Source organism: Mustela erminea, chromosome 6 (assembly GCF_009829155.1).
Source record: "Mustela erminea isolate mMusErm1 chromosome 6, mMusErm1.Pri, whole genome shotgun sequence".
NCBI classification, from domain to species: domain Eukaryota; kingdom Metazoa; phylum Chordata; class Mammalia; order Carnivora; family Mustelidae; genus Mustela; species Mustela erminea.
This window is the reverse complement of record NC_045619.1, coordinates 9,769,997-9,782,561: the sequence shown is the minus strand read 5'-3', so window position 1 is coordinate 9,782,561 and position 12,565 is coordinate 9,769,997. Positions and strand designations below refer to the sequence as shown.

The window sequence follows — 12,565 nt, the reverse complement described above, 5'->3', positions numbered from 1 at the left end:
GCACACAGGTCGGGCTGCTGGGGCCCTCCCACCCCATGGTCCCAGCACGGATACACACAGCACCCTCTGATGGAATGTCCCAAAGTGCGGAGCCGGAGCCGAGGGGGCCCAAGCTTGCTGAAAAGGAGGAACAGGGATGCTGCAGACACAACCTGGGAAGGAAGTCACGCCTCTGAGACCCGGGGCTCCTCTGCAGGCGCAGGTGAGCTCCGAGAGCTTGTTTGCTGGGCTGACTGCGCAGCACACAGGCCTCCAGGGCACAGATTGCTGAGGCTTTCCTTACATAAAGCACCCAGCAGCCAGATAAATAATACATGGCCTTCACCTCAAACACAGGTAGCAGGCGTGCAAACACTTGCTTTGCACCATGGTGCCCTGGGCGTGCGGGCACACCCAAGCGTATGTGTATATGATACCTGGCCTTGCGTGACCCAGAGAGGCTATGATTTGGGAACAGACACCCCGGCCCACTCCCCAAGCCTGCCTTGCCATGGCAGGGAGTCAGCTAGCACCAGAACCAAGCAATGTGCCCAGAGAGAAAATTTACAACTGCCAGGATGGATACACAAATCCTAAACCATCCTCTGTGGTCCCTTTCCAAACAAATGTCCTTTGGAGCCCCACCTTAGTCTCCGTGCCCCTCCAAGCGGCTGACTTGTATGCAAGGCGTGTGCACTCTGCACGCCTGCATCCCCAAAGGCCTGGCCAGGCCAACCATCCTCCCAGATCCCAGACACCGGCACAGGGCACGGATGCCTCCCCCACTCGGTGGTGCCAGGCGCCAGCACACCCACCGGGCTCACACAACCCCCCTTGCAAAGGGCCTGTCCACCCGCCTTCCCTCTCCCCCGGCCACCCCCACAGGCAGGTCCAATTACACTCTAAGCGAGGGCCTGCCACGTTGGCCAGGAGGGGGCCAAGGCACACCCACGGGCGGCCCCGCGTCCCCGCAGGGCAAAGAAGGGGCACAGGGCGGGACCGGCTGGGAGGCGGACCCCTCCCTCCTCCACCAGGCCCGCCACCTTCGTGCCTTCCCCGCCCGGGGACCTGCGGCCAACGCAACCCGTGGGGCACCCCCACCCCCGCGCGGGCCTCCCCAAAACGGAGCAGCCCCCCGCCCCCGGAAACCCGCAGCTGCCCCCCTCAGGGCCTCCGGCGCGAGGCCGGCCGGGCCGGGTACCTCAAGAGCCCATAGCGGCGGCGGCGGCGGCGGTGGCGGTGGCGTGTGCGGATAGCGCGCGGCGGCCGGACTCTGCGGGCGGGGCGGGCGGACGGCGCCGCAGCCCCGGTGTTTCGCCGCCGCCGGCGGGTCCCGGGCCCAGCGGAGTGCCGCCGCGGCGCGCCTGCGCACTGAGCACGCCTCCGGGGAGGGCGGGGCGGCGAGCGCGCGGCTGAGATCACCCGCCTGGCCTTAAAGGGGCCGCACCCGAAACCCGCAGCCCGCCGCGAGGTGGTGGGAGCCACCTCGGTTCTCCCGCGCTCGCTATCAAACCCGCCGGGAGTCGTCGTCGCTCTCGCCTCAATTCGACTGCCCAACCCTACCCACCACGGAGCTTCTGGGGATGCACGGATCGAGTCCTGGGCTCCAACGTCTGTCCCCGACACTCGCTAGGTCTCTGGCACTTCACTTTTCTGGGCCTGTTTTGAAGATGGAACAATACATCATGGCTACTTATCGAGTGAAGGATGCATGTGGAGTTGGGAAATTAATGTGTACCGAAGTGCTGTATGCAATCACGCGAGGTAAAATTGCAGGGCAGAGAAGGAGACTTCCTTCCCATTCCACTTAGGGGCGCTTCATTCTTGCCCCGCCTGTCTCTAGGCAGCCTAATGAGCAAAAAGTTTTCGGATGTCATTCAAGCTGCCTACTCCACTGCTGTTTGCCAGGTCCACACCTTACCCAGGTTAAAAGAATCCGATCAAGTTCCGGCATTGGTGTGTTCCAGATCCCCAAATTTATTTATATCTCCTGCCCAGACTCCTCCCCTCAATTGTCACCAAATACTTGAGGTCCAGTAGGCATCCAAAGTCAATGTGCCATCCAAACACATACAAAACTACACCTTCACAGCCTCCCCCAACAGCGGTTGGCAACTCGGGTCTTTCCAGTGCCCAGGTCAGAACTCCTGGAGTCATCCCCGAATCCCTCATCCCGCCACCTCCTTACCCACGGAAGCAGAAAATCCCTGGCTCTACCTGCAAAATGTACCTAGACTCTAATCTTTTCCACCCCATCTCCACTGCTAACACCCTCATCCAGCTTCTGCCAAGGATCACTGCAGTATTCTTGTTGTACACTGAATGCGTCCTCCCCAAATGCATTTGTTGAAATCCTAGCCCAATGTGATGGTATTGGAGGTGGGGACTTTGGGATGTCATCCGGTCATGAGGGTGCAGCCCTCATGAATGCGATTAGCTCCCTTATAAAAAGGATCCCAGAAAGCTGCCTAGCCTTTCTGCTACGTGAGAATAGAAGTGGTTGGCAATCTGTAACTCAGGAGAGGCTTCTTGTAGATCCCAATCATGCTGTCAGGCAACCTGATCTTAGACTTACAACCTCCAGAATTGTGAGAAATAAATTTCTGTTATTGATAAACCACCCGGTCTATGATAATCTGTTATAGCATCCCAAACTGACCAAAAGTATCACAACTGTTGGCCTAACCCATTTCCTTTTTCCAAACTTGCCCTGGGCTATGTCAGGATTGGAGCCACAGAAAGTCTTTTATTTTATTTTAAAATTTTTTAAAGAAAACAATTTATTTATTGGGGCACCTAGGTGGCTCAGTGGGTTAAGCATCTGCCTTCGGCTCAGATCATGATCCCAGGGTTCTAGGATGGAGTCACACATTGGGCTCCTCGCTCAGCTGGGAGTCTGCTTCTCCCTCTGCCTGCCCCTCCTCCAGCTTTTGTGCGCACGCGTACTCGCTCTCTCTCTCTCTCTGAAAAATAAATAAAAATAAAATCTTTAGGGTGCCTGGGAGGCTCAGTGGGTTAAGGCTCTGCCTACTGCTCAGGTCATGATCTCAGGGTCCTGGAACTGAGTTCCGCATTGGGCTCTCTGCTCAGCAGGGAGCCTGCTTCTTCCTCTCTCTGCCGGCCTCTCTGCCTACTTGTGATCTCTCTCTGTCAAATAAATAAATAAAATCTTTTTTAAAATAAAATAAAATAAAAAACAACAAAAACAAAAACCTAAGTCTTGCTTGATTTGGCATTCTACACACCCAGGCATGTCTGACCTCATCCCCACCTCTCCTTTCCCTCTACCCTGACCTCTTGCTGTTCCTAGAACAAGCCAAGCACCCTCTGCCTCAAATCCTTTGCACTGGCTGTCCCATTTGCTAGGATCATTGTTCCCTTGGATACCTCAATGGTCCCTCCCTCATGTTCTTCAAGATTTGTTCAAATATTCTCACTCAGTGAGGCCTTCCCTGGCCACCCTTAGTAAAATTGCCAAGCCCCTCACATGCACTCCCGAGTCCCCTCTTCCCATGCTCTATTTTTCCCCTGTATCACTTAATCTCTACTATAATACATAGTTTGCCTGTTTTTCCGTCTTCCATCAGTAGAACACAAGACCTATGAGGACGAAGATGTTTATTCTGTTTCCTGACGTAAGTCCAGTACTTAATACGGGGGCTGGCACAGAGAACACGCTCGGAGTATTTGTCACATTATGAATATCTTCTAGAAAGAGTCCTGTGGAAAACTTCTTTCCCAGCCTCAGACAAGAAATCCTCAGGGCAGTCCCAACACACAGAACAAGTCTGCCAGTTGCATTAGGATCATCTGTTTACAACTTTCCAGCTCTCTGGGCAAAGTCCTTGTTCCAGCTTCACTATTTTTTTATGCCTAGTATGGAAAGTTTACAAAATAGACACAATCCAACATCTACTGAGTGTTCAGGCCAAACCACACCCAAGTTCGCGTTTTCAGCCCCTGCTCATCAAGGGTACTAACTCTTAGATCTCAACTTACAGAGGCCCTAGGCTGGCGGGGGCAGAGACAGCGGTGGGTATTTTTAGGCTTGGATTGCCAAAAAGGGCTTCAAGACGGAAAGTCACCTGGCCTGAGTGACAAGGCAGGTCAGCAGGGGGCACTAGGAGACTTGGTTGTTTGCTCCCTGTCTTTCCTCACCCTCTCCCCCGAGGCTTTCCAAAATGCCTATCGACGTGGATCCTCTTTGTCCTCTCTCTGCTGCATGCCATTCCCCACCCATCAAGGCTCAAAGATGCTGCTCATATCAATCCGTCCCCACTTGGGTCCACTGCCCTATTCAGGTCCCCTTACCTCTGGATAATTATAACTGTTCCCCAGCCCACCAGTGGCTCCAGAAGGCGAAATGCCTTTCTTCACCTCCAGCAAATAGCTACTCTTTCCTCAAAGACCAAATCAGAGGCCATCCATCTTCTTGATCCCCACCTCTCCCATTTCCCCCACGATGTTTGAATTAGTTTCTCCTCAACAAAAAGTTGGAAATAATCTGAAAGTCACTGGAGAAGAGTTAAGTAAACTCTGGTATAGCCATACAATAGCCTATTTTTTTAAAAAAAGATTTTATTTATTTATTTATTTGACAGAGAGAAGTCACAAGTAGGGAGGCAGAGGCAGGGGGTGGAGGGAAGCAGGTTCCCTGCTGAGCTGGGAGCCCAACGAGGGCCCCATCCCAGGACCCCAAAAATCATCACCTGAGCTGAAGGCAGAGGCTTAACCCACTGAGCCACCCAGGCGCCCCTACAATAGTCTCTTGTATAGCTATTAAAATAGCCTCTTTATACATTTCTGATAACAAATGGGGAAATGAGCAGGAACAATACTGAGTAAAAAGGAAGTAATAAATTTGCATGACAACCTGGTCTGAGCTCTGTTTAAAAAAAAAAAAAAGAAGAAAGATTGGAAGGAAGTATGACAAAATGTCAACAGTGTCAACAACACTTCTAAGTGGCAGGATTATGCATCTTGTTTTCATTACCTTCCCCCTTCCCTACCACCTTGCTTCTCTGTATTTCCCAAATTTGTCAGCAAAAAGCACGTCATATTTTCAGAAGAAGAAAAAAGGTTAAAGAAATTATTTATTGTTCCCTTTTATCTTCTTCTCACTGCATCATAAATTCATTTGAATGCATCTGTCTCCCCCATCAGACTGAGAACCTCTTAAAGGTAGACACTAGGTTGGGTTATTCCTGCATCCAAAATCCACTCCTAGCACTTGGTAGGGGAGAGCGAAGGGAATAGCCAAGACCTCAGCAGTGCAAGCTGTTGAGTGGCCCAGAGCCCAGAGCACTCCGGATCCATTTACCTGCAGCCTCTGTGTCTCCTACTTGTCCCCAAGGATGTCATGGGAGACCTGGCTTGGAACCCTGGAGAGACAGCATGGTAGGGCAGGCAGAGCACAGACCCAGCTCCATTACTTCCTAGCACTGTACCTTAGGCATGCGTCTTTGTCTCAGTAAGTAGATGGAAAATTAAGAACAACACACCCGCAGGACAGGCCTGAGAAATATACACGAGAATGTCAGCACAGTACAGTGCACAGGGCTGATGACTGCGCTCCGGTCTATGGAACATGACCGCTGAAGACCCAGCTAACTTTTTACCTGAATGAGACCCTTTTGGTTGTAAACAGATTGAAGCCCAATTCAAGCTAAACAAAGAACATGAATTTACGGGCTCAAGTAATAGTGAACAGCAGAGCTGGATTTGAGGCCTCCCACACGGTCATTGGGACACTGGCTTTCTGGCGTGCGGGTGTGCGTGTGTGTGCGTGTGTGCGTGTGTGTGTGTGTATGTGTGTGTGTGTCCGCGCACGCGCGCCTGTGCTTGACCTCATTCTCAGGTGGTCTTTCCTCCTAGCGACAATGGCAGAGTACCTCTTTCTCAAGAATTCTCAAAGTTTTGTTTCTGGACTGCCTCTGATTGGCCCATCTGGGTCACGTTTCCATCTCTGAGCCAATCATTGTGGCCAGGAAATGCAGTGCTCCAATTGGCCAGGCCTAGATCAGGGCCCTCCCCTGGAGCCAGGGGGTGGAGTCAGCCCCTTCAGAACCAAAAATATCGACAGGAAAGTGGGGTGAGCCTTTTAAGGAAAATGCAATGTCCAGAAGAACCAGGAGAGAGTGCCAGGAAGGAAGGAAGAACCCTCAGATGTTCAGCAGCTCAGAACATGGAAGTGGCTGTCCCAAGGCCACCCAGGAAGGACAGGGGCTGAAGTGTGACTTCAACAGCAGACAGGAAGGGAACTAGGGCAGAACCATCAGGAGCCCGTGGCTCTTCAGAGACCTTTAGCTGGGGCCGTGGCCAAAGCACTAGGTTCAAATTTCTCACTCCACCACGGACAGGCTGTGAGGCTTTGGGCAAATCACTTAGTTTCTTCGTGCTTCGGCTTCTTCATCTGTAAAATGGGAGTAATAATGGTACCTTCCTTTCGGGGCTGATGTGAGGATGAAATGAGCTTAACACATGGAAGGCTGTTAGCACAGGGCCAGGCACGTTGAAAGCCCTCGGTGTGGGTTATTTTCAAACACAACCGTAAGAAGGCCCTTTGTGAGATTCTTGTTTGGAGCTGAAAACATAAGTGGGCTCAAATGGTCGGATTTTGATTAAGCAAACCTGTTTCAAACACCGTCAGCGATTCCATTTCCAGCAGCCAGCCACCTTTCGACCGGCGTCAGGGCGTTGGTGACACCATTCACATCGCGGGGAACATGTTCGTCACTCCACCCCCACCCCGTTTCCATTCCGCCCCTCCTTTCGGGTCCCTGATAAAACATCAGTTCCCGTGGACCTGTCATTAAGAGGGGTGGGGGTGAATATCTAAGTACTGGATGTCTCGTTTATGCAAATATATATGTGTCTGTGTATTTCCCTGGGGGGGGGAGTTATGCATGCACGAATGTGTATCATTTAAAATGCATAGAAAATTTCTGGAAGTCAGAATACTGCTTCCATAAATGGAGGACAAAAAAGGACTAGGTCTTAATCATCTTTGCATTCCCAGAAACCAACACACAGGGGCTGGCACTGTGTCCTCGCTCGTAATCACCTGGAGCACAGCTACTGTTTACTGAGCATTTACTTCGTGCAGACAAAGTACTAAGCTCTTTATTATCTCAGCAACCAGCGGTGACTGTCATTTGGCAGATGAGATGTCTGTGACGGGAACCCAGGACCCATACCAGCACCCACAGGGACTAGGAAAATCAGGCAGCAAAAGAAAATACTTCTGACTTCACAGAGCCTCGCTTGTAATGGTGACCTTGGTTGGGGGGGGCGGGCAGTGCGGCATCTATGGCCATCAGCAGAACAAGGCCATTTTTTGGAGATGCCACCTGGGAGGTATGTGTATGAACTGGGGATGTGGCTGGGGATGATTTCCAGGTTTCTTTGAAAAAAGCCTGAGTTGGAGTCTCAGGAGAGAAGCTTCTTTTTCTGTCTCTCAGTCACGCGCACATACGCACACACACACCTGTCCCTCTAATGTAGGGGAGGCCAAGTCCCAGTTCTAATTTATCTAGCCCAAACGAACAAACAAGCAAGTGAAAACAGGCCAAAGCGAAGGCTTTACTGCCAGTTTCCTTGGAGTTCCTAGGAACGTGTTTCAGATTCCCTACAAAATCCCAGATTGCAGCCAGTAACCCGGAGTGCTGCTGTGGGGAAAGGGAGGTCCATCGCACAGGGTGGTGGTGTAGGGCGCAGGCAGGGATCTAGGGAAGTGGGGTTCAGGGTTTTCTCAGAGAGGCTTTAATGAGAGGGAGGAGAGGAGGAAGCAAGAGGCCTGGCTGGGCCAGGTGGGAGCTACAGTGAGTGGAAAACCCCGATGGGACAACTTCAAAGGGGCCACACCTTAATCATAGGGGCTTTGAAGATGCTGGGATGAAAAGCCTCGGGTTGTGTAATTACCTGTAATGCCATTCTCCCAGGGGCCTGCAGGGGTCCCTGGGCAGCCTCCCTGAGCCCCAGGGCTGGGCCCTGGGCACCGCTCACCTCTGCAGCTGTCTGGGCTGCCCCGCCCCCGCCCCCCCAACCCCTAGCCTCTTATGGTGGTGGGGGTGGATGGGGCAGCCCAGCTTCGGGGAAGGCAAGCCCTGCTGGGCAGCTTCCTGGCCCTCAGCAGGCTGTGGAACATGACCTCACACAGTCGGGAGGCGGAAAGATGCTATTGGTGAGGGGCTAGGGTAAAAGAGGTGGCAGGGAGGAGGAGGAGAGGGGACTGCTGTCACCACGGCAACGTGGACCCGGCACACAAGATGCCTTCTCCCCCCATGGTCAACAGGACCCAGAGAAGTGTGGCTTGAGCCGGCGTCATAGGTGCCCCCATCGCTGCAGGAGGCCGGAGCTTGGAACACGTTTAGCCCTTGGACTGACTGACGTGGTTCTGTGGGTGCCCAGTGTGGCAGACTTTGGGAAGGAGGATGTGACGCAGGGCTTGGAGTTCTGAGGTCTAACTATGCCCTGAGCTGTTTCCCAACAAGAGCATGGATGGGGGAGCGGCAGAGGGAAAGGGGATGGTGGAGTAGAAGGTTTTTCCTTTCACTGAAGCTCTGCTGGGATGGCCCCCCATGGAGCAGGCTGCAGGGGTCCCTGGTCCATTCCCACTGGAGGGCCCTGGGTTGGGGGGCCCGCTGACACAAGGTAGGAATGGGGCCGGGATGCCACCAGCCAGGAGCCAGTTGCTCGGGGACACAAGGGGCTTGTACCCTTTGCAGGGGGCAGTGAGCTGGAAGCCCTGCCCCTCCTTTGGTCCCAGACCAGGTTCTCCCGGTGTCTCCTCCCCTTCCTGCTCCTCCCAACCACCCGCGGCCAGTCACCAGTCACCAGGCCCCCTCCTCAAGGCTTCTTTAGCCTCCAAATATTTGCACACCTCTTGGACCCTCAAAACCACTTCCTCCCACCTGCCCACCCTAGTAGAGAGGGCCCAGGCCTTCCTCTTCCTGTCAGGCTCCCGGGCGCAGGGCGCACTGCCTCCTCCTGCCGCTGCTCTGACTCTTGTCTCCCAGAGTCAGAAGGTCACCTGCTGAGAGAATCTAGAAGAGTGGTGTCCAGTGTATGTATGGGTGGGGGGCTGGGGGGGGATACTGGATGGGAAAGGGCTTGAGGGAGCTTGCTGGAGTATCTTCAGTCCCTACCTCTTCATCAGGTGGTGATGAGCAACCGAGCTGTACACTTAATATATGTGCATTTTCCTAAATTACAATTTTTTAAAAGATTGTACTTATTTATTTGTCAGAGAGAGAGAAAGAGAGCGCACAAGCGGGCAGAATGGCAGGCAAAAGCTGAGAGAGAAGCAGGCTCCCCGCTGAGCAAGAAGCCCCATGTGGGACTCGATCCCAAGATCCTGGGATCATGACCTGAGCCGAACGCAGGGCATAACCGACGGAGCCACCCAGGCGTTCCTGCATTTTTAAAAAGAAGCTAGGGTAAAATAGTCAGCCAGAACCTCTTTTCTTGGCAGCCTCATCCCTGCCACTTGCCCTTTCGAGTCCGCTGGCCACGCCCTCCGGCCTGATGCTCCGCCCCAAGCACTGCCCCTCCCACTCTGGCCGCTTTTCCTTGCTTTGGAATTCGGAATGCGCCTCCCTGCCCCCTGCTTTCTAGCCTTGTCGGTGGTCCTGGTGGAATTTTCTAAGAGTATCAAGCTAGTGCATACCTGTGGGCCTTTGCATATACTATTTCCTCAGCTAGGAATGACTTTCCCCCACCTGTCCCCTGGCAAAGTGCTACTCACATTTCAAGGCTCAGGTCAAATATTTCAGACACCTTCCTTGGTGACACCAAATACATTCCCACCCTCTGCGTTGTTTCTAGTTCACACTGAACATCTTACACCGGATTCTGGATTGGGATGAATGACTTGCTAGTCTGTCTCTTTCCCCAGACTAGGCTGTGAGCCTCTGGAAGCCAAGATCACTCCTCTTGTTTGAAATGTATAGTTACGTTACTGACCATCTATGAAGTGCCTGGCTAAGCGAAGGTTAAAGGCATTGGCCATGAAGCCAGGCAGGTTTTCTCTGTGCCTCAATGTCCTCGTCTAGAAAACGGCCATCATAATATACCAACCTCATAGGATCACTCTGAGCAGAGGGTTGGGAGCAAGGTGTGGCATGGAAAGCCCTCAGTGACCTCAGCCCTTACATTGCTCTGTGGTCTTATAATTCCACCACCCTGGGAAGCAGTTATTATCACCCCCATTTTACAGAGAAAACCAGGACCCAGACAATGCCCAAGGTCACAGAGGGGCCAAGCTGGCCCTCTGGACTCCAGCCCTGACCTCCCTGCACCCCCCTCCCACCGCCTTGACCCAGCACCTGGCATCCCAGGCACCGGCACGAGCCCAGTCACTGTTTGTTGCATGAATGAAAATGATTCACCAAGTGGCATGTTTGCCCCATCCAGTCCGGGCAAAATTTCTGGGCAATTACTTGGCATACTTAATAAAAATAAACTGTTTGCATGGTTGACACATCTTGGTCACTTCTGGCCTCAGCTAAATGTCATTTCCTCAGAGACTGTCAGCCACCACCCACTCCCATATACATTAGTTTGCCAGATAAGAAACAGGAAGAATGAACCAGAAACCAGTGAAGATGGTAGGTGTGTGTGGGGGGTGGGGGGGTGCAGGCAGGGGAGGGGCCAGGAACAGGAGTGATTCTCTGATTATAACTTTTCATGTAGCTTGAGTGTCATATACGTGATATCTCCAAAAAATAAAATGAAAACAAGGGGCTGGGGAGGAGGAGAGAGCACTAACTCATTATCAAAATCAATACAATAACCACACAGAGAAAAGACCAATTTCAAGGTACTTCTGGGCACTGGCCTCTGACATCACCCCCTAAGTCAGGTACATTCTAAAGACAGTAAAATCCCCCCAAATGGTAAAAACACAAATCTACTCCATAGGTATACATTTAGTAGTATTACTAAAATTGGAATTTTAATACAGCAAACACCACATTAGTGTTACTAGGTATTGTCTTTGCTGCAAAAGATTATATAAAGATTTTCAAAGATTCGCTCCCCTTGTATTTTCCCTAGGGGCCCGTCGGCGGTAAGGCCACACTGTTTGATGTCAGATACGTTGCCTAAACGTGCTGAGGGGAGGGCAAGGAGAGCTGGGGGGACACTAACTCTCCCAGACAGGCTTTCCTGTGGTCGGCGCTGGTGCATTGCCCAGACTCCCGGGCCTTCTGGCGTTCCTTGATGGTTGTGAATACGGACTTATGTGGAGGGCCAGCAGGAGACCCTCCCCCAGGCCTGAGCCAGGCCACGGGGGTCGCTGGGTCTTCATATACCAGCAGGGAACAGACGTGCATTCTGGGGGTTTGAGCTACGCCCAAGACTTCCAATATGCCCCCTGGAGAACCTCTCAGGGACCTCGCCCTCTCTCCAGGTGGACAGATGAGTCGGGTGGCTTTGCTCGTCATACGGGCTGATGGTGGCAAACAGTGGCTCTTGGGTTAATGAGAGGTTGGAAAGTAAACTGCGTTGGATAAAGGCAAACTGATCAATTCTTCCTTACGCTGCCGAGACAAAGGCTGAGGGCCGCTCCTTTTTTTCAAGGCCTGGCAGGAGACACTGTGAGCGCGGAACCGTACGCCAGGACCCTCTCTCACAGGGCTTCCTGGTCAACGCCGGGGTTCAAATCCTGGTTCTGCTGCCAAAGAGCTGGCTTTGGGACCTCGGGCAAGTCATTTTACTTGTGCCTTGTTTCCCCCTCTGAAGGCATGGAGATTAATAGGACCGAACTCAGAATTCTCGTGTGTATAAGATTGTGTTGTGAAGAGCGCTTTGAACCTTCCTATGTAGTGTGGTCCTGGGCATGCGGGATCCTCTGGACCTTGGGAGGATGCAGACTCAGTCTCCACACCAGTCTGCACTTGAATGAGGCCCTAGCTGGCATGGCTCTAGTTTTTGAAACACTGGTGTAAAGTAACCCCAGGGAGGTACCCATCACTGGCCTAGTCATCCCCAACGGCCACACCTGCTCCCAGGCCTGCTTGGGGAGAAACCCCCAGAGCAAAAATGTGGACCAAGGGCTGTCCATTTCACTTTATCCTTTTCTACTTTATTACTTCAAATTAACAACCACAATAAAGCTCAAAAAAGTCCAATATTTACACAGGAAAAAAGTACAAAATTCCCCCCAAAGTTCTTCAGTATTTTTTTTTCAGTTTTTTAAATTACAAAGTAATAAAAAGCTTTGCTCTTAAAAAAAAAAAAAAAAAAGGAAAAGAAAAAAAAGGGGTAAAAGAGGTAAATAAATTAGGAAATACACACACGGAGAAAACAAACAAAAATAAAGTAAAAAGGGGCGTTAACTAGGAGGGGTGGATGAATCCGGTGCCCAGCCCTGACCCCAGGCTCCTCCTGGAGAGAGAGGCAGAACCGGAGCAAGGGTGGGGCGCCAGGTGAGCGCCGCCTGCCCGGAGAATTCATTCATAACCCAGGAGCCAGATGCTTTCTGGAAGTAGTCACAGATCTGCCCTAAGACCACGGAAAGGGAATGGGGCTGCCACAAGCTGCTGACAGTCTCAGCGATCGGTAGTGACAAGGACCCTCTGTGCCC

General features: G+C 52.2%; 1 protein-coding gene across 4 annotated transcripts in view; it reads right to left on the bottom strand.

The window, feature by feature from the left end:
- The window catches only part of TMEM184B (transmembrane protein 184B), a 43,907-nt gene extending 42,573 nt beyond the window's left edge, over positions 1-1,334 (bottom strand). For 3 of the 4 annotated variants that reach the window (XM_032346303.1, XM_032346304.1, XM_032346305.1), the window contains exon 1: positions 1,181-1,334. The gene's annotated coding sequence lies outside the window, so the exon portion shown is untranslated. The remainder of the gene's footprint in view (positions 1-1,180) is intronic. The other variant, XM_032346306.1, reaches the window with a different exon arrangement.
- Positions 1,335-12,565: the final 11,231 nt, after the last annotated feature.